General features: G+C 38.9%; 1 protein-coding gene across 1 annotated transcript in view; it reads right to left on the bottom strand.

Moving 5' to 3' along the window:
- DNAJC1 (DnaJ heat shock protein family (Hsp40) member C1) overlaps positions 1-19,065 on the bottom strand; it is a 97,704-nt gene that overhangs the window by 61,675 nt on the left and 16,964 nt on the right. The window lies entirely within an intron of this gene.

Here is a 19,065-nt window from a genome sequence, read left to right as displayed (position 1 = left end):
TGCTCCTTCAAGATTATGTCAACAGGTATTAAAAAAACAACAACAAAACAAACAAAAAAATCCACCAATATCCAGAGCTGAACTAGCTGTGAGAGGAACAGAGGTGAAATAAGACAATAATTAATGTAATACTGTAATTAATCTGTCAGCCCTTTTTATTGCAAATCATTATTTTCATTTGAAAATTCCACTTGCCGAACATGAGTCTATAATAACACATGCAAGTTTGGGTCAAGAGTTATATTAGAGAAAGATTTTGGAGGAGTGAAAGGCAAAAAAAAAAAGAGAGTGACAGAAGATGCAGAGTTTGAGAACATTCAGCTATGAAATGATACTTTAAGGAACTTGGCACTATCCGCTCAGGGAAGACCAAAATTTCCCTAGGCTCTTGCCTACAGACGGAAGTCGCTTTCATTACTCAGGACAGATTGCTTTTGAAAAGACTACATGTGCATTTTTTTCAATCTTTATTTTCCAGGACCTACTTTCTACAGTAAGTGCACCCAAAAGCAGAATTCCCCTGGTTAAGTACCAGCTTGTTCCCATGTTGATTACTGTCAGAGAGTCATTTCAGATAATCATGTTTTACTGATATATTTTTAATTCATGTTTAAGGAGTAGGAAGAAGCAATGTGTTTAAATATCTATTCTAACATAAAGATATATTAAACCCATTAGATGCAAATAATAGAATTAGACAAAGTGACGGAAAAAAATAAAGAAATGTTTCAAAATTAGAGATTGAGACTGTAACATCATCAAGAAATGAGTACCTCCATATCATGTATATAGGACAAACTGCAGCTTATTTCTTCTCCACCAGATTGTTTGATGTGCTTTGTATTATTTTTGGAACATAGTTAAAAACCCAATAAAACATTTTAAAGATTTGTCTGGCAATATTATTCCAAATACTTCTCACAAGGAACAAGAAAAAAAGTTAAGAGTGTTTTGAGCTATATTTGTTTCACTTAAGAGCAGCAGGGTTAGATAGATTTCTTTGGCAGCACAAGGGATAGCTCAAGCAAAGAAGAGATCTCAAGTCAACTATGAAGGAGTTACACTACTTCGTCTTGAGAAGATGGGGGGAAAGCTGCTCAATTTGGAAAAACATGCATTTTCAGTACTAGAAATAAAGATTTTGTTTGTTTTTTTGTTTGCCCACATCTACCACCCCAGACAATCCACCCAGGCTGTCAGTTAACTGAGTCTTCACAACAGGGGCAATCACTACCCAAAACACTCTGTCCTCCAAAGCGAAGTCCCAAACATTTTGTTCATTAATGTCACCTACATATAATGTTGAACATCTTCAGGAAAATTCCAGATCCTTAAGCAGCTGCCTGAATGGCATTTGATGTGCAAAAAAAAAAAAAAAAAAAAAAAAAAGCCAATCATTACAGAACCTCCTGGCAGTGCATGGCCCTAAATATGCTACACATAATTATAATTCCAGACAAATACAGAAATATCTACCATATTTAAGACAGCTGTTTGAAGGATCTTTCATTTATAGCTAAGGGCCACCCTCCATAAAGGCTCAACAAGACTGAAGTGAAGAATCAGTGCTTTCTACAAACCAGAATATTTCATACGCTAAGGCAAAGGTTCAAAGATTTGGGGAAAAACACTACAACCACGTTACGTTTTTTGGTTTAAAGATAAAGCTTGCTTCTTCTACATTCCAGAAATCACAACCTTAGCTGCACCTAGGGAGCAGAAACCCAAACTCTGCCCCAGCAGCATTCGGCAGCAGAAGCAGCCGACGGCATCACGGGCCGCTTGCGCACCTCGCGGTTGGCTTCTTCACGTGGCACTTGGGTACATTTTCCCGCTGACGAAGCCTCGGACGCCTGTCGCGCTGTCTCCCTCATGTGGATGCAGCCACCCAGGCCTCGCGCCAGGCCTCGGTGGCTGCCTCTCAGCAGCAGCGGTGAGGTGAGGGCAGCAGGGCCCGGCACAGCACCCGTCGCCTCCCCATCTCCTCTCTTGGGCTCTCACCCGCTCAGGGCGGCCCTCGCCACAGGCACCTCCCTGATGCGCGTCTCACCCCAGCTGTGTCCGATCCCTACGCTGCTATTCAACAGGAAAAAAGGTAACGCTACATCACCAATACTCTGAAAAAACAAAGCTTAACATAAGCACTTGTGTCAAAAGCTAAGGTAAAAACTGCTCGGCTCTCAGCCACATACCTCAGAAAACACGCGCCTAGTAGACAAGGTAATGGAGGAAAAGGTGTTTTCTGATAGAACTAGCTCCCAGTTATACCAAACAACAAGTCTATACTTAGCCTCTAATGCATGCAAATATATGCAAGTATTCTTATGGGAATTTTTAATTGCTAACACTTTATTGAACAAATAGAGTTTCCAAGTGTTTAGGTACAAGACCTTTACATGTAAGTTAACAGTTTATCTTTTACACTTTTAAGTAAGCTCTTACACAGTATAAACCAATATTTTTAACACAAAAGAAATTACAATTTGAAGCAATCAATAATATGACAAAAATTAAATACATTTTTAAGGTAGTCTGTTGGAATTTTTATTCATATAATTACACTCACGAGTACATATGAAAAACTAACAAATAACAAATATATAAGAAGAAAAAAATTACAAAAATCTTTTTTTTCCTGACAACACAGGAATTTCTTTTGTAATAAATGCATGCTTCAAATGCATAAACATTAAAGATGCAAATCCAGTCTCCTATGTCTATACAAGCTCAGAGTCTCATCGGCAGAGTTCCCTTCCACCTTTACAATAAGTAGGAAAGCCCACGAAGTACAGTACATCACTCCATTGCCTTCTGTTCCTGCTGCAACTACGACTACTAATGAACCTTAAAAAAGAAAAGCCAAAAACACTCATTGTGGTCCCAAGACAATTCTTGGTGAACACATAACATATCAGATATTGCCATAGGCAAACAGTGATTAGGTCAAGGGGAAAAAAAAATAATCAATGTCTACATAGTTTTCACTTACCAACATATACAATTCAAAACCTAAATTGTTCCCTCGAGTGCAATGCAGTTATACAACAAGACTTAGTTACTTACAATTTAGCAACTGTTTCTAACACAGGAAATGCACTCAATTCATCTTGGGTTTTAAATATGCCTGTTAATATCTTCAAATAGGTGGCATTATCTTTATTAGCAATAGGAAGGCATGGGATCCAGAGAAGCAAGTATGCTGATAAAACTCACATTTCTCTTCATTTGCTGTTTGCCCAATCACTTGTTAAGAGAGAAAATAAACTTACTTGTATCATTCTCCTTATTTCAATTGCAGTACCAAAAAAGGCCTATGCACAATTTCCAATAGTGAATATAACAAATAATGAAAATAGCACCCAAAAGTGGCAGTTGTATGGAGCATCAGTTCCACAGCAAGAGTATTTGAAGCATGAATCTTACACCTGTAAATAAACTTCATTGCTTCACGAGCCTTCACGAGACATAAACCTAAAAGTCTTTTTCAGCTTTCCCAAATTACAGTCGAATTTGTAGATTTTTTTTTTAAATCAAGAGACATTTGAATTGTGTGGTTACATCAATAAAATTTTCTGTTTTGTGTAGGAGAATGTCACTACTTGCCTTTGGGTAAGTATCTGGTGTAAAAGTTGAAACATAACGGTAGAGAATTAAAGAACTAAACCTTGTAAACTTAGAATAGGTGTTTTTCTTCTGTGATTTACCACCACAGGGTACATCAGGGTACATAGTCCCACAGAAATCCCCCCAGACAAGCAAGGCAGGTAACTGGGCAGAAGCTCGAGCTGTCTACAGCAGTGTGCAGTAACTTACTCTCATCCTGCGCAGGAGAAGCCCTCGCACAACTGATACCTGTTAAGTGCTGGAGCCTGTAGGCCATTGATTACAACATCCATTTCCAGGGCTCATTCCTCAAACAACACAAGGGACTCTGCGCATGACTCTTGCTGAATGCATGGCTAGTATGTGGAGGCAGAAAAGTCACATTGCTGCTCCAAAGCCCAGCCTAGGTATTTCTCAGGGCTGAAAATACAGTTGCAACTCCCTTTCCAAAACAACTCTCACCCTATTCCGGGTCTGAATAGGCTGGCGCGGTTCCCTCCGGTGGAGACCTGCTCCAAGGCCATTCCCACTCTGCAAGCTTACCCCAAAAACTATGTAGTTCACTGCCTTGAACTCTGGACTCTAGTCTTTGTATTTTATTTTTAATATATATTTTTTTCACCATGACTTTAAAAAGAAAAAAAAAAATCCCCCATCAGTACTCATAGCCTAGAGTTCCACAATACACACGTTCTGCGACCAATCACATGAATCTGGAATTTTCCTCAAACACCTTCCTTTCCTGAAAGTAATTTCCCTGAAGAGAAGTCTTGCCTGCACGCTGTGTTCCTGCACACTGTAATTGCCCAGTGACACCAGGAGGAGAAGCAGCCGTCACATAGAGCAGACGTAACCACACGCTCCCCAAGTATCAACAGCAAGAGCACAAAACTGGAAAAGGAATGAAACTTCACTTGTATCAGACTTGATTAAAATATCATTCCTGAATTTCCCTCACTAAGTGTATCTGCTCCAACCTGGTCCTAATCTGCAGTATCATGAACACAATCATTCCAAGCAGCATACCCGAGTTTGCCAAGTTTGCTTTTGGAAAAACATCTGAGGGCAAGGAGAGTCCAACAGCAAATTGCGGGAGCTGCTGGCAGTCCTGGAGAACCCCATGCTGGGAAACAAAAGCAGGAGCCTCCCGGAAGACGGAGAGTTATCTAGAAACTGCTAAAGTTAGTGGCTCTGAACAGAGTTTTGGCTTAAATTCCTCACTGCCTTTGATCAATTCACCCTTTATTTTTACTGAACATATTTCTAAGGCACCGATTTTTTTTCATGAATGCAAAATGCATAAAACTTAAAATGTGCTGCTTCTCTGCAGATAACAGCAGCGAGCGTGGCCGGGAAGCAGCCACGGAGCCGCTGCGCTGCCGACCAAGCCATGCGGCTCGCAGCATTGCACTGATTTAAACAGAATAACAGCACAGCAGGGAAATAGAGGGAAACTAAAAATAATGTTAAAAAGGTGTTTTAATGCTTTTTTATGCTGCTAAGTTTTAAAGCAACTCATGAAATGAAAATGAATACAATCAGCACAATGTATTCCTGCAAGCATCTGATAACTGGCACCATCCCCTACCGGGCATGTTTGTTTGCAGGGGAGTGTGCCAAATGAAAGACGACTCTGTTTCCAGCCTCGCATACCAAATGAAAGAAAATTCTGCTGCCTCATGCTTGAGAAACAAAAAAAAAAGGTGGCTGCTCTCCAGTACATGTGCACAATTATATGGGCTTAGGTTTTCCTGTCCAGTTTGAACAAGTTTTTTTTTTTTTTTTTTCCCTCTGTTAAAATTATTTTGGCCTTCTTTCTTTTTATGTAGGTATTCGGAACTTGATTATTTGGATATGAAAATGTAGATCCCAAGGGAACAACATCACGTAAAAGCCTAAGTTAAGACTGAACACCCGCTTTGTACCTGCCTGAAACACCAAGGACCCTCACCAGCTCTACCACAGCTTTTTCAGAATTGCTCTTTCACATTTAAAGGGAAAATAAAGCTAGAGAATAGCAATTGAAGAACATTCTCCAAGCCACTACAGACTAGTCCAAATCCTGCCAATTTATGGTTTATTTCCATTTACTTTCTCATTCTGGTATTTCAAAAGGAAGAAATGAGCAAGAATTCCTCATTTGTTTCAAATGTTTTCCCAAGGACCTTGTTCCTGTGCACGTACACACACACACTATTACGGGCTTGAGAAAGTAATTTTTACAATGTCTTTTTTTTTTTTTTTTTTTTTTTTTTTTAAGATCTGCCCTTCACATAAGAGTTCTCCAGTGTACAGCACTCAAACAAACACACTGATCCTGCACCATATCCACAGGAAATGAAGCTGTTAAAAAGTAAGACCACCGCTTTTACAGTCCAGATTGGCAGAGAGAGTGTTAAAGTACAACATTTCTTGCCGTGCATTTCTTGCTCAGCACCTTTGCCCCTAGATAGGAAAGGCCAAGGACCCCTGTTTTACTAGAGAGTGACACTATAACTAACCAAGGACAGCTGAATGCAGCCTGGGCTCACCCAGCTACGCAGCAAAGATATTTCGGTGTTGTATCTGGTAAGTCCCAATGCTTCTTATCAGGTAATACCCCAAATAATTGCGCTTTTTTTCTTTTCTTTTAATACAGTTTTCATTCTACCTTTCAGCTTTAGAACAATGTTTCCAATCTTCTTTCAAGAGTGTAAAAAATCACAGCAACTTAGAGAATCGGCAAGGTTAACTCTACAGACCAAGGCTTTTGCCTCCTCTACTTTTCCTTACACTGTCCCATTACACCCTTTTACCAGAACCACCAGCATTGACCCATATCCTCTTGCATTTCCTGTCCTTTAAAATAGGCACTTTCTGGATCTCACTTATAATGTAGTATCAGGAGGGAGATAACTAATCATCACAAATGTAATTATACAGTCTGAAAGAAAACCAAAATCCAAAATAAAACAAGCAATAAATAAATAACACACACTTCAGCTACTTTCTAATACCCAAATGAGCAGAATTTTGTGCTGTCACTTTTGTGATTACATATTTAATTAACCTGCAAGCCTATAAAAGTATGTAAGACTTCTTATATTTTTAAGAGCTACTTATTACCCTCCCTTCCGTTGTCAAAAATATATGAGGAGGAGGGAAGGGCATACAAAAACAGATGTAGGATATAAGTCTGAAAAGAGAAGATTATAAAGATATACAAGAAGCCAACAGAGAATTATCATCTCCAACAAAAAAGTTTTAAAATCTACCCATTTCTTGATGTATCGGCATGGCATGGTGAATGATCCCCTCCCCCCGGCAACAACTTTCAGAACAGGCACTAACAATTTATCAGCAACTTTCCCAGCCCTATCAGCTGTGAAGGACAGCAATTTATACACACATACACCCACACACCTCTGTCATATATATATATTTTTTACACACACACACAGATGCACTGATATAAAAACAAATACCTTCCTCAGTAGTCCTTAATGCTTATCCAATGCTCTAATTTATGCTTGTAACTGTTTTCCAGTATCACAAGGCATTTTAAGAACAGAGTGAAATAAAAACCCTCACATGAATCTGCAAGGGGCAGGCAGCAATCATTCACGTATCTTACACGATGCTTTTAGTACGCAACATTATTTTAACCAAACGACAAAGACACAGGTAAGATGGAATTATTCTACTGTAATTGCAAAACAAATTAGAAAGAAAAAAATATAAGATTAAATGCCAAAAGGAAAAAATATATCAAGTAGAATTTTGTCAAGTCTATCCCAGGTCCAGTGATACTCAATATTTTAACTGGCAACTTGAATTAGGGAATCCTTACTAAATGAGTAGTTAACACTCACCTGGCAAGATGCTGTCAAACATTTTTTTTAAAAAAAAGCATATATATATATAGACACAAGGGAAAAAGCGCAATAGCTGGACAGAAATCAACTACACAGATACAGCCTGGAAAGAAGCAGGTAGGCAGAAACGCTCTGCAGGATCAATGCACCACAAGCAACCAGGCCATTCCTCTGGGCTTCTGTAGGACCTCAGCTGCTTACATTGTCCAGCTCTAAACTACGTGTTTCTAGAAAGCAATAAGACCATTTGGAAAAGTTGCAAAGGCAGGCAACAAATTTGAATAAGAGGAAAAAGAAAAAAGCAGTGACTCGTCCAGAACAACTAAGAGAACAGAAGTGACTAACAAAAAGGCAGCTGACAGGGCAGTACATCTTCAAATACATAAAAGGCAGTTTCAGAGAAAAATGGAATAATTACCGTGTCTGATCTACCAAGGCTAAGCAGTAACAGGCTGGAATCACAGCCCTGGAAGATTCAGGTTAGCGATGAGGGGAGCTTGCAAGGAGCAGCAAAAGCCTCGGCCACAGCCTCGTTACAAGCAGATCCTTCACACATCTATCAGGCCCGAGGGAATATAACTGCTCCGGCCACGGCTGGGCATAGCAGGTCACTACCCATCCAGGATGGGATTCTAGGATGCAGATATCCCTTGGATGATCAATTTAATTAATACATCCTCTGAGGATATTCCAGCTGGATTACATGGTTTAAAAGGTCCTAGATGAGTATTCTTGCCGCACAGACAGGAACAACAGATGCTCATGCTAAAACAGAAAAAGTCTGCAAGCTTTTCAGAAAACCTAAAAGGTCTTCAAAACAAGAGACAAGCACATAAATAACAGGAGGGGCAGGGAACACCTTTTTGCTATGAGTGTATAACCCAACATGGCCCTGCCTGTGACTTGGACAACCAGGTGTTATGCTTGCCACTAACTGTTACTACACAGGCACTGTGACTTATCAAGTAGTAGCCTGTAGTGAAAACAAACCAGTAAGTCTCCCATGGCATTTAGAATATTTTCTCCACTTGAGTCATTAACCTCCACCTTGACAGATACCAAGAGCAGATACGACCAGCAAGGTTTCCTTGAGAATGCTGCATAAAAATAGGAAGGATTAAACTGGATGAGAAAAAAGCAGGGAGGAATTTACACAACACTGTAATAAATAAATAAACAAACTATTATTTTAAAAGTGTTCCATATTTGGTTTGTTACAAATATCCATTTAAATCCTTCAACAGAAATGCCTAAATGAATAGTAGAAACATTAAGTTAACCGTATCATATCGGGAGGCAGAGCAGTCGTATTTTCTTTGTTTGTAAGAGAAAGGAAAAGCACCTTTCTCAAATTTTAGTTTTTACCTAGAAATCTCTTCAATCTTGCTTTTCCCATTGCTTATATAGGCTCTACACCATGCTGTAACAGTTCTGAAGTGATTTTGCAGAAATGTTTGCGTTTTTTCGTAGTTCAAGCATACCTAAAAATAGGTCTGTCCATAGAACTTGGGCTTTGAGATCTAGATTTATCTCAACTCACAGTCTTTTGTTCACCAGGAGCCTGAAAGGCACTGAGATCAAAAAATTTTTCATCTCCCTGCTTCAAAATCCATGTTGCTCATTTGTGATAAATCTTTGGCACCTTTCTCCAGAAAAGAATGCTAATTGAAAGACATACAAAGAGAAAGATCCTGCCATGACAATCTCATGTATGAGGATCTTATGTTTTCATGAACAAAACTGTATTATGGAAACCTTCCTCACTTCATTCCCCTATTTATTTTCAGCATACAGAAGATATCTCTGAATATTAAGATTAAAAAAAAGATCTTTTAAATTTCAAAGCAAATTGATACTAAGTGGCAAAGTCAACATCTTTAACTGATGATGCTTCATTGCAGACTATAGTAACTTTGAGAATATACTGGATGCTATCACTGAAATCCCTAAAAATACATTTGCAAATTTTAATGTACTGTTTTAATTTATGCAAAACATTTTTTATCATTTTTTTCAAATGCAGTGTTTTAAACAGCTAGCTTTATAAAGAACTACAATCAGCATATATCAAATTCCTTCCCTCTTTATTTAGACTATTTTCTACTGAACTAGTTAGGATTTAGCCCTACCTGTCATGTAAAGGAGTCGCATAATGATCCCTTTATGCTCATTAACTACCATTTTAATGAGCTATTACTACCTCGGGACTCAGAAGACCTCAGGGAGGTTGTAACATGCCACTACTTATATAGTAATTCACTGCTGAGTTAGTACATAGGCTCCTTGAAGGAATATAGGAATGCCCTCCATCACTCTTTGTAGTGCAGATACCAGCGTCAGCAGAAAGTTCCGTGTATAAGCCGCATCCCAGCCTAAAAGCCAAGAAGCAAATATGCCCTTTAAAACTCTAATAAGCTTAGCAGATTACCTATACGAGTGTCCAGCCCTCTGCTAAAAGTTGTCTCACTCCTCACAGAGGGGGCTGAAGGGCAGCACTGCTCAACCACCTCAACGCACAGCGGAACCCAACCACCCAACGCAGGGCACACCTGAGAAACGGAGAATGCAGAAAGCAGAGGGCACCAACCCCAAATCACTACACACAGAACCTGGCCGAGCCTGTGGACGCTGTAAGCTGGCCCGTGGATGTTCAAAAGAACCTGGATAAAGAAATTCAGTTTACCATTAGGAATCATCAACTGAAAATAATGCAAAGTGAATTAAAAGTTTTTCACCTGAGAGTTTAAAAAAAACCAAAAGCGTTTATTAAAGAAGCCAGTACATATGCAAAGACTTGTGACGAAACTAACTTAAAGACAGTCTCTGTCTTGTTTACTCCAGACTTTGTATGGAAAATTGGTGTCTTCCACACTAAAAATGCCAGTCTGACATTATTTATAGTAAGAAGGAGCCAAAGAATGCTTAAGGAAGATGGTTGCCTGTTAAGATTCACAGATCCCATTACACAGTGGCAGAGTGTCCCCTGACGTGGCCTCTTTTCAAATGGCAGTGCTTTAGCCCCAACAGGTCCAAAGGGCAGAAACATCACTGTCCTGCTTCTCGCAAAGCAGCTTCGCAAGCAGCTACCCCCCTCCTTCCAGAGCGCCCCCAAAGTGACCTTGCTGCATCAGGGAGGGAGTGAACTAATGCGTTTTGGTCTGTAAACCACCCACCTCTTGGTGGGCAATGAGCAGAAGAAGGACCCAGATCCGGGAGAGCCTTCCCTTGCGTGATTTCACGGGAGTGCAGAAGTGGCCTAGGGAATAGCGGGTAGAGACGGCACACTCCAAGCTTCTGCTCTCCCAGCAAAAGCCACTGCTACACCACATGCTCTGCAAACCCAGACAGGTCTCGAGGACATGGAGGGCAGGATGCACTGAGAGCAAAAGCAGACATGAGTAAATTCTTCGCCGCGAGCACAACACCCAACCTTATCCCTGTGGAAGGCAGAGGATATCCAACACCTGGACTGGCTCCCTTTCTCATGCACATTTAAAAATCCTGCAGGAAAAACAAGCCTGCCCTTCTTGCTGGGAAGCCACCTAACCTGTCCTCACTGGCCAGTGGGCTGTGAAAGCAAAACGAGAGCTCTCACTCACGGCTCCTCACAAGTGAATCGGTAACGGGAGCTGCTCCCCGCCCTGACAGAAAAACAAGAAACAGCAAATGCGAGGCCCATTTGCAGCACTCATACCAAGCAGTTGTATGCACCAGAGTTGCCTCCGTTTGCCCATCCTTCACCTCCAAAAATCCCAGCTCGCAAAAGCAAGTCAGAACGGGGCAGGGGAAAAGAATGGGTCTCCTCTTCCCTCCCTCCCACTTCCCAGCTCCCCACGATCACAAGCAGAAGCAACAGGTACAAGGGATTCTCCTCTGGCAGCTGTGTTTCCAGGATAGCTCCTCAGCCTGGAGGCAGCAGGAGCGCAGGGCAGGGCAGGCAACCACAGAACTGGGCGAGGGGAACAAAAACTGCACAGGGAGGAAAGCCCAGCATCAAAAGGACACCACGCCTACGAAGAGGAAGAATCAGCAGTTGAATGAACAGCAAGGAAAACTTGGCACACGTTACATCCCATTAACTGCGCTACCAGAAATCTGCTCCAGCCAACCGACTGCAGCAGATAGCGACTATTACTAATTCATTTACTTGCCTCTCAACATCGGATTACGGGATTATCAACACAAAAGATAACAGTGAAAGTCTGAGGATTGAACTGTGGTCCTACAGTCTCAACGTGAAACTCCAGCAGATGTAAAACATTTGGAAACCAGAAGCCATAACGTGAGTTCTGTGATCACAGGTCTCTTGAATAAAACAAAGATACATTCTCCATACAATATTCTCACACGTGGGTCCTCCTCAAAGTTTTCACATGAAAAAGTGAAGACTAGAAAGGAAATGAGTTCAGGACAAGTACAATACAAAACTTGCATTAAATTTTATCCATTCATCATACTGCTGTATTACTGCAGAGACCAGGTTTCCATTTTTGAATAAAAAAGAAAGTTTAACAGACAAGCAAGAATGTGTATGCAAAGTAATTTTTGACACAGAACAGAACTAAAATGGTAAATCTACAAACTGCAGCGTGGGCACAAGTACTTTATTTGCAAGGATGTTACTGACAATCCTACAAGTCTAAAGTAACAGGCCACACCTGCTAAATCCAAGAAATGAAAGAGTCCTCAAACAGATGCAACTTCTTCCTCTTGTAATTTACTAAGGGTTGGACAAAATGGCAGAAATATTGCAGAATTACTTCTGAAAGAATCAGGCACAACAAATACCACACTGGTCAAAGTTTACCTCAGGGCAAAGAAACTGAGGAAGCAGGAAACTTATCAGAACTAAAATTAAAAGTTTCTTTACGTAGCTGCCTCCTTCCAATTAGTCCCAGCCAGTCCTGAGCCAGCCTGCGGCAGATGCCAGCAGTGGGAGCTCCGCAGACCGTGCTAATGCCTACAAAAAGCGCACGCGGTTGGCAGCCAGACCACAGGGATACAAAGTTATGGTCAAGCTTTAGTTTTGTTCTTCGAATTACAAGAGAAAATGGTAACTTCTTTTTAAGCAAGGAGCAAGAGAAGCGTGTACTGTTGTAAAAATGCTACTAGGTTTGTTAAAAGATCGATTTGCGTTTATTTAAATACTAAATGTAAGGTCACAGTTTAAATATCAGGGGCTAACAGAAATATAATAAAGAATTACATGATACAGACAGTACTGAATATTACAAAACAAGTAAAGGAGATTTGGGGAGAACTTGGCAGTTCCTTGATAAAGACTCACAATTTCTCATCATCACTGCAGCCACACTGACTTTATGCAACATATAGAAGTTGACTGCCTACCTCATGAGTAGGAAGTCCTTCCTTTTCTCCAGGCTGTCCCTGGGCAGACCCTTGTGCCCCGAGCTGCTCGCTATCCACTTATTTTTGCAACTTTGAATACTTGCCCATCACGATGGCATCAGAGCACTTCAATAACAACATTCACCTCTGTAAAAGCTTTAGAGCTAAGCATGCGTTATTTTATTTCTAGGGGTTGCTGAATGAAGCACAGATTAAGGTAAAATATTCACTAATCTCTGATGCTAATTTTACCTTGGACGTGATTCTTCCAAGCGCTTGGTAGCAAGCCCCATTCTATGCTGCCAAGGCAGAGCACTGCAGCTGCAAGCCCTCAGCATTTCTGCATATCAGCCCCCAGGATCGCAAATTATGCAACCCGAATTGCAGAGCACTCAAATCAATTAGTCACCACTTGGGAAAAGTTTCGTTTAAATGACTTGCCTAGCATCACGTAGGAATTCTGTGGCGGAGTGAGGAACAGAATCCAATTCTCAAGGGCACTTTTCATCTGACTGGCTTACCCATGAAACCATCCTTTTCTTTTTTTTTCCTGCAATCTTCTCCCCCACTCTCTACATACCCTCTACATCTACAGGTTAAACAGTTTTTACAGGCAACAGTCTCTCAATACATAAGCCTGAAGCTGCACTGGGGCCAGATTTCTCCCTGAGCCTGAATAAGTAAAGACCCTGTAGAATATAATGTAGTGAATTAAAAATCATCACAATGAACAAGCACAAAGAAACCAAATTAAGATTTGAGACATTCTGAAAACTGTCATTGCCTAATGTTACAGTATGCAGCCCCAGAAATCTGCTAAAAGTCGTTAAAAGCAGTACTAAGGTACTGCATTTCCAAAGGCTGTTATAAAAATAGGCAACGGAGAAACAACCAGGCTCAAAAAGAAAGAAAAAGGAAAAAAAAAATGCCTAAGCAATGCAGACCTGCTTCATAACATTAACAGCTCAAATGCACCAGCGCTCCCCGCTGCAGCAAACCCGAGCTCTCGGCAGAGGCATTTTGGTTCAGAAAGGATCTCCTGAACTGCAGAGCAAGCTGGCTGGTTATCAGCCTGCCAGGTCCAAAGCGAAGATCTCGAGACAAGTAGAAAATGGATCCCTCCTTCAAGCAACAAAGCGCGGTATTTCCAGGAGACAGGCAGCAGCAGTCGGGAAAACCAGCATGTGCTACGGACCATTTTAAAAGGGCAAGGAGAAAGTCTAAGAAGGGGAGGTGGGGAAGGGGGCACGTATTAAAATCAGATGAGCCCCCGTGTAGAAGGACAATTCAGGAATACGCAGTGTCCAGATGATCCGCATGTACTTTTAATTTCACAAGACATGGAAGCATTTACCAAAGAGCTTCCAGGAGGCACGTGTAATTTTATCATCTCAGAAGGGAACAGCAAGACCCAGAGTCTTACAGAAGGATGCTCCAAAGTGACTACGCTTATTACTTAATATTACTTATTACTAAGATGCTAAAAATTATAGCAGCCATACAGCAAACAGGCAAAGGGGGTCCATTACCAGCTCTGCTACAGTTCAAGAAAGTTATTCCTGAATATTTCACTCAGCCCTGTCTGCATGTGAGGCTAAGCCAGAAGCACAACTGGAAGATGTCTACTTTCAGACTGCAAATGAATTATTCATTTTTTTAATCCCAAAATTCCCGAATTACTTAGAATGTTGTGCAGTATATCTCGGTAGACACACTTTAGATCTCTGTTATAGATACTCTGCCGTTTCCAGATTATTTATGAGAATGGTATTGTCAGCATTTAGCAACACAGGGTACATTTGAAATATTTTTGTATTACCACTATCTGATTTTATCATAAACATTTAATGAAAAAATTCTGCAAAAGACTTTAAAAAGTCTTAGGCATCCTGGAAGAGAAACTCCGTCATTCTGGATAAATATGAACTATTTTATTTCTTCAATGTAAGTGAGAATATAACTATTTATATAAATATTTCTGTATGTATTTCATATACTTTATATTGGGTATAGCTTTCCTGAACTATAAGAGAATAAAAGAATAACTTAAAACAAAGAGCTATTCCCATGTGGATCAATCAAAATCTACATGCAATTAAAATGAATATTAAATACCATTATCTTTAACATTAAAATTACAATTCCACAATCTCTAGGAATCCTAGGACATGTATTTGCATGAAAATCAATTGCGCCTGTGCTGGATAAACACTGGTGCAATTAAGCTCCCATATAAACTGATTCTAAAACTTTATTCAATAATATAGCAATAGAAATAAATAATAAGCACTCTAAGATTTTATCCAATAATATTTACAGATTTAGATTCAGACTTAGATTTATATAAACTGAAAAAAGAAAGGAAACATTACCAGCAAAAAAAAAAAGAAAGATATATGTAAACAGTTTGTATCTTAAGAAACTTTTCTGTTTATATTTACCTGGACTCGTACAAAAGATACACATTTTAAATTATACTTATACATAGCAAGTATTTATAGAAAAAATAACATTAATAAAATTAAGGCAATTTCCTTTTTTTTTTTTTTTTTTTTTTTTTAGTTTAGAAGGACTTTATACAATGCACACACACACAGATTACGATCTATACACATACATACTGTGCATAACACTCTACACCCAAAAGCCTTTACACTAACAAGAATTTTTAAAGGTCTTAACCATCATATTCTTCTACTAATATCAAAGATAACACTGACTAGGGAACTGGCAGAGAGAAACAACTGTAAAAAGAGCGGGAATGGTAAAAGCAATACAATCCATCAGGAAAACTGTTAGTTGCCATATTTCAATACCAATATTTGTACCAAAAATATTTTTAAAAGACAATAGCACAACATAGCATTTGTTCAGTCTTCATTATTAATAGGAGGTGCAAGTAAAACCAGACACAAGAAGTAAATACATATATATATTTTAGTGGTGAAACAAAAACCATGGAAATCTTTTTTTTTCAGAAATCTTTAATTACATCTATAAAGGCAGACGAGCAAACAAGTTGCCACTCACTGCATTAACATATTACAACACAGGGAAATTCACATGCTGAGGAGTGCTCTCATGGAAAAAAAATATAGCAAAAACATGAAGACTTAATTCTATGAGCAATTTTTATTTCTTTATTGTTATTATTCACTAAAGTATGTGAAGAGACACTAACTCTTAAACAATTCTAAATAATTAATTTTTAACAAGGTAAAATTGTTTTGGAGTTCTCTTCATAGAGCAGAACTGATTATTTTCTCTAATCCACTCTTTAATATGTGAATATTTTCATCATTATAAAGGTAAAAATGAATTCAACCACAGGATCATTCCTTTCAAATAGCAAAACTAAGAATTGCTGACAGAGAGGAAATTAATTCTTTGTTCAGAATACATCTCAATAGCGAATCTAACAGTATTCCAGGAAACAGACTATACACCGTGGTTGCTAATTTTTGCAGTGTTATGGCTTTGCCAAGAATGCACTTGTTCCTCTAACCAAAGCAGGAAGTGACAGTTTGAGATCTGCAGTTGAGAATAAATAAAAGCACCATTACCTGTAGTCCTGAACTCAAAGTTAGAGCAACAGCTATAACATCAAAATAAACATAAAGGACAACTTCAGGACAAGCGTTAGTGCTAGTATAGTAAAAAAAAAAAAAAAAAAAAAAGGTTTTTTTTAATGAATATGAATTTGCTGGCTTTAACAAAGATGAACCTTAAAATTGAGACCTGTACTATTATCTGCAACACTTAATTAGATAAGGAGAAAATAAAAATAACAGATTGCTGCTGGGGAATTACTACTGCCGAGCTGATTGATAGAGAAACTATTTAGTATAAACTAATTATCCTCCAGAAAGTGGAAGACCTGCATTACATCCACAACCATTATTTTTTCCCCTTTTGTAAAAGAGAAAGAGATTTCTTGGACTCAAAATTTTCCAGATTTAACAACTGTATGCAGTCACATAAAATAAAATGCTGAATAAAACAACCGAACATTACAGAAGTCTACCACATGCACGGAGGAAAAAGAAAAAAAAAAAAAAAAAAAGGCTATTTCTAGAGTTAGATTTGCTAAAATTCTTGATAACCGCTTAGATAAACAAAATTTATTTTGTACAAATATAAATACTCTTTCCCTATCTGTTTTTTGGCCATTAGGCTATTTAGTCTGGCATAGAAATAAAGCCAGATTAACACCAAGTTCCTAAAACAAATTGATTTCATGTTCTGAATACTATGATAATTTCCTTAGCACCTTTTTAACTTAAAGTTCCCTAATTCAAATGGCAGCAGCTGAAGAGGCTGCACTAGGGTCTTCTAAACTTACAGCGCACCACAGTAGCTAAAACATTACACTGACATCAAAATAAACCCAGCCAACCTATGTAAAATAAAACTTTATTCTTGTCTAACAAATCTTACTCAAAATAGCCTAAGCCTAATGATTTCTATATCATTTTATACCACATGATCAACGAATGCTGCAGACGAGGAATGCCACGATCTCCCGAGGAAGCATCCAGCAAACCCGTCTCCACTGGCTGAAACTCTCTCTGAAAACAGTGTTATCTTCAGCTCACTCTTCTCACCCTTTTTTTTTCCCCCCTAGGAGACATAGGATGCATCTGATGCAGAATCTTAAGATAAACTTAAGTTTTGCCCAACACCTACGCTCTGACTGCCACTACATTAAGCCAGCACTGGTGATCCTTCAGTCAGGCTGACAGGTGCCAGCTAACGCTAGATATAATGCACTTAATGTGGTTTTGAAATGAAAATGGGATCAGAAACTAAAGTAAATATTTAATAATTCTCGTCTATTTTCACTTACCATCAACCTTGAGTTTATGTAATAATGTCTACTACAGAACTAGAAAAATACCTCCAATAATTAAGATATTTGATAGTTATGCAAATTTACCTCTTTTTAATATTTCCTGCAATTAATATAAATTGGTATTTTTACAAAACTTAACAAGCTAACTTCTTTCTTTAGCATTAAATTAAAAAAAACATAACTGCATGAAATTGAAACCTTCACTAATGCCAAGGTTTGACCCAGGATCCAAAATAAGTCTGCATGTAGAGACCCTTGTACCTACACAAAGCACCAATTACTTCAAATAAGGTTTTGTCTGTGCACTAGAGTCCACCCATGTGGAGCCAATTACTATAGCAGGGCCATTATATGGTTCATTTCCCCATATCAGCCTGGCAAGAGGGGTACATGGGCGCTGGAAGTGCAAAAGATCCTTCTTTAATAAAGTGCCTTCAACACACGTACATGCATTATAATATTTAAAGTTACAACACATACTTCTTCACCAAGAAGAAAATGAACAGAACAGTAAACAGTACAGGATACTTTACAATGCGAACATTTTTTTTCAAGATTTTCTTTTTGCCCAGCAGTGAAACCAATTAACTTAAAAAGAAAAGATAAAAGGAAAAATATCCTAACTTAAATAATGAAGTTGATACTTAATCTATAAAGCATATTCCTAACAGTATTTGATAATTCTTAAGAACATTGAAAGCCTGCAGAACTCGAACACAAGGTGTGAGAAATCCTCAGAATTGCATATTCTTGAAAAGCACAGAATTTTTATAACATCAGAAGCTCTGATATCACTTATTGATTATGTTTGGTAACATCGCAATCTTAAATGGGAAAGTTGTTTGAAAGAATTATTATAAATAGAAACAAACCACTGGAGCACAAAATTCTCTCCCCCATTGGAAGTACTGAGGCTCCATCTAGAGGCTTCTCCTCCTCTACTGTCATCCTTGGGATATGTAATATCATCCAGAAATGTGAACAATATTAAATGTCAGAGGCTTCCTTTGTACCTCCTCTTTTGTTATTCATAATGGGTTCTTGCCCTGAACCTTTGCCTGGCAACACTAGCTCCTTCACTGCCATCAAGTGGTAAGAAACCAAAACTGAACTTAAAAATATAAAGTCTCAATAATCAGATTAAATGATCAGCAGAGTAGAGAGATAACCATACAGGCAGAATACTGAAGAAACGTGCTGGTCTTGTAACCGAAGCTCTGGTACCTACCCGAGCACACTCGGGAGTCTCCCAGTAAATTCAGCAAACCTCTCCAAAACCTCTGCTTCGTTAGTTTCATTTTTACTTCATACTGCACAGAATAAAAACCTACGTTCACAGTCCCCCAGCATTACATTTAGAACATACATGCATCACCATAGCAAGAGTTAAGTGATAATACAAGCAGT

The sequence above is a fragment of the Tinamus guttatus genome, unplaced genomic scaffold (genome assembly GCF_059628265.1).
Source record: "Tinamus guttatus ecotype Peru unplaced genomic scaffold, ASM5962826v1 Tinamus_guttatus_pri_ptg000530l, whole genome shotgun sequence".
In the NCBI taxonomy this organism is placed as follows: domain Eukaryota; kingdom Metazoa; phylum Chordata; class Aves; order Tinamiformes; family Tinamidae; genus Tinamus; species Tinamus guttatus.
This window is presented reverse-complemented; position numbering and strand designations above follow the sequence as displayed.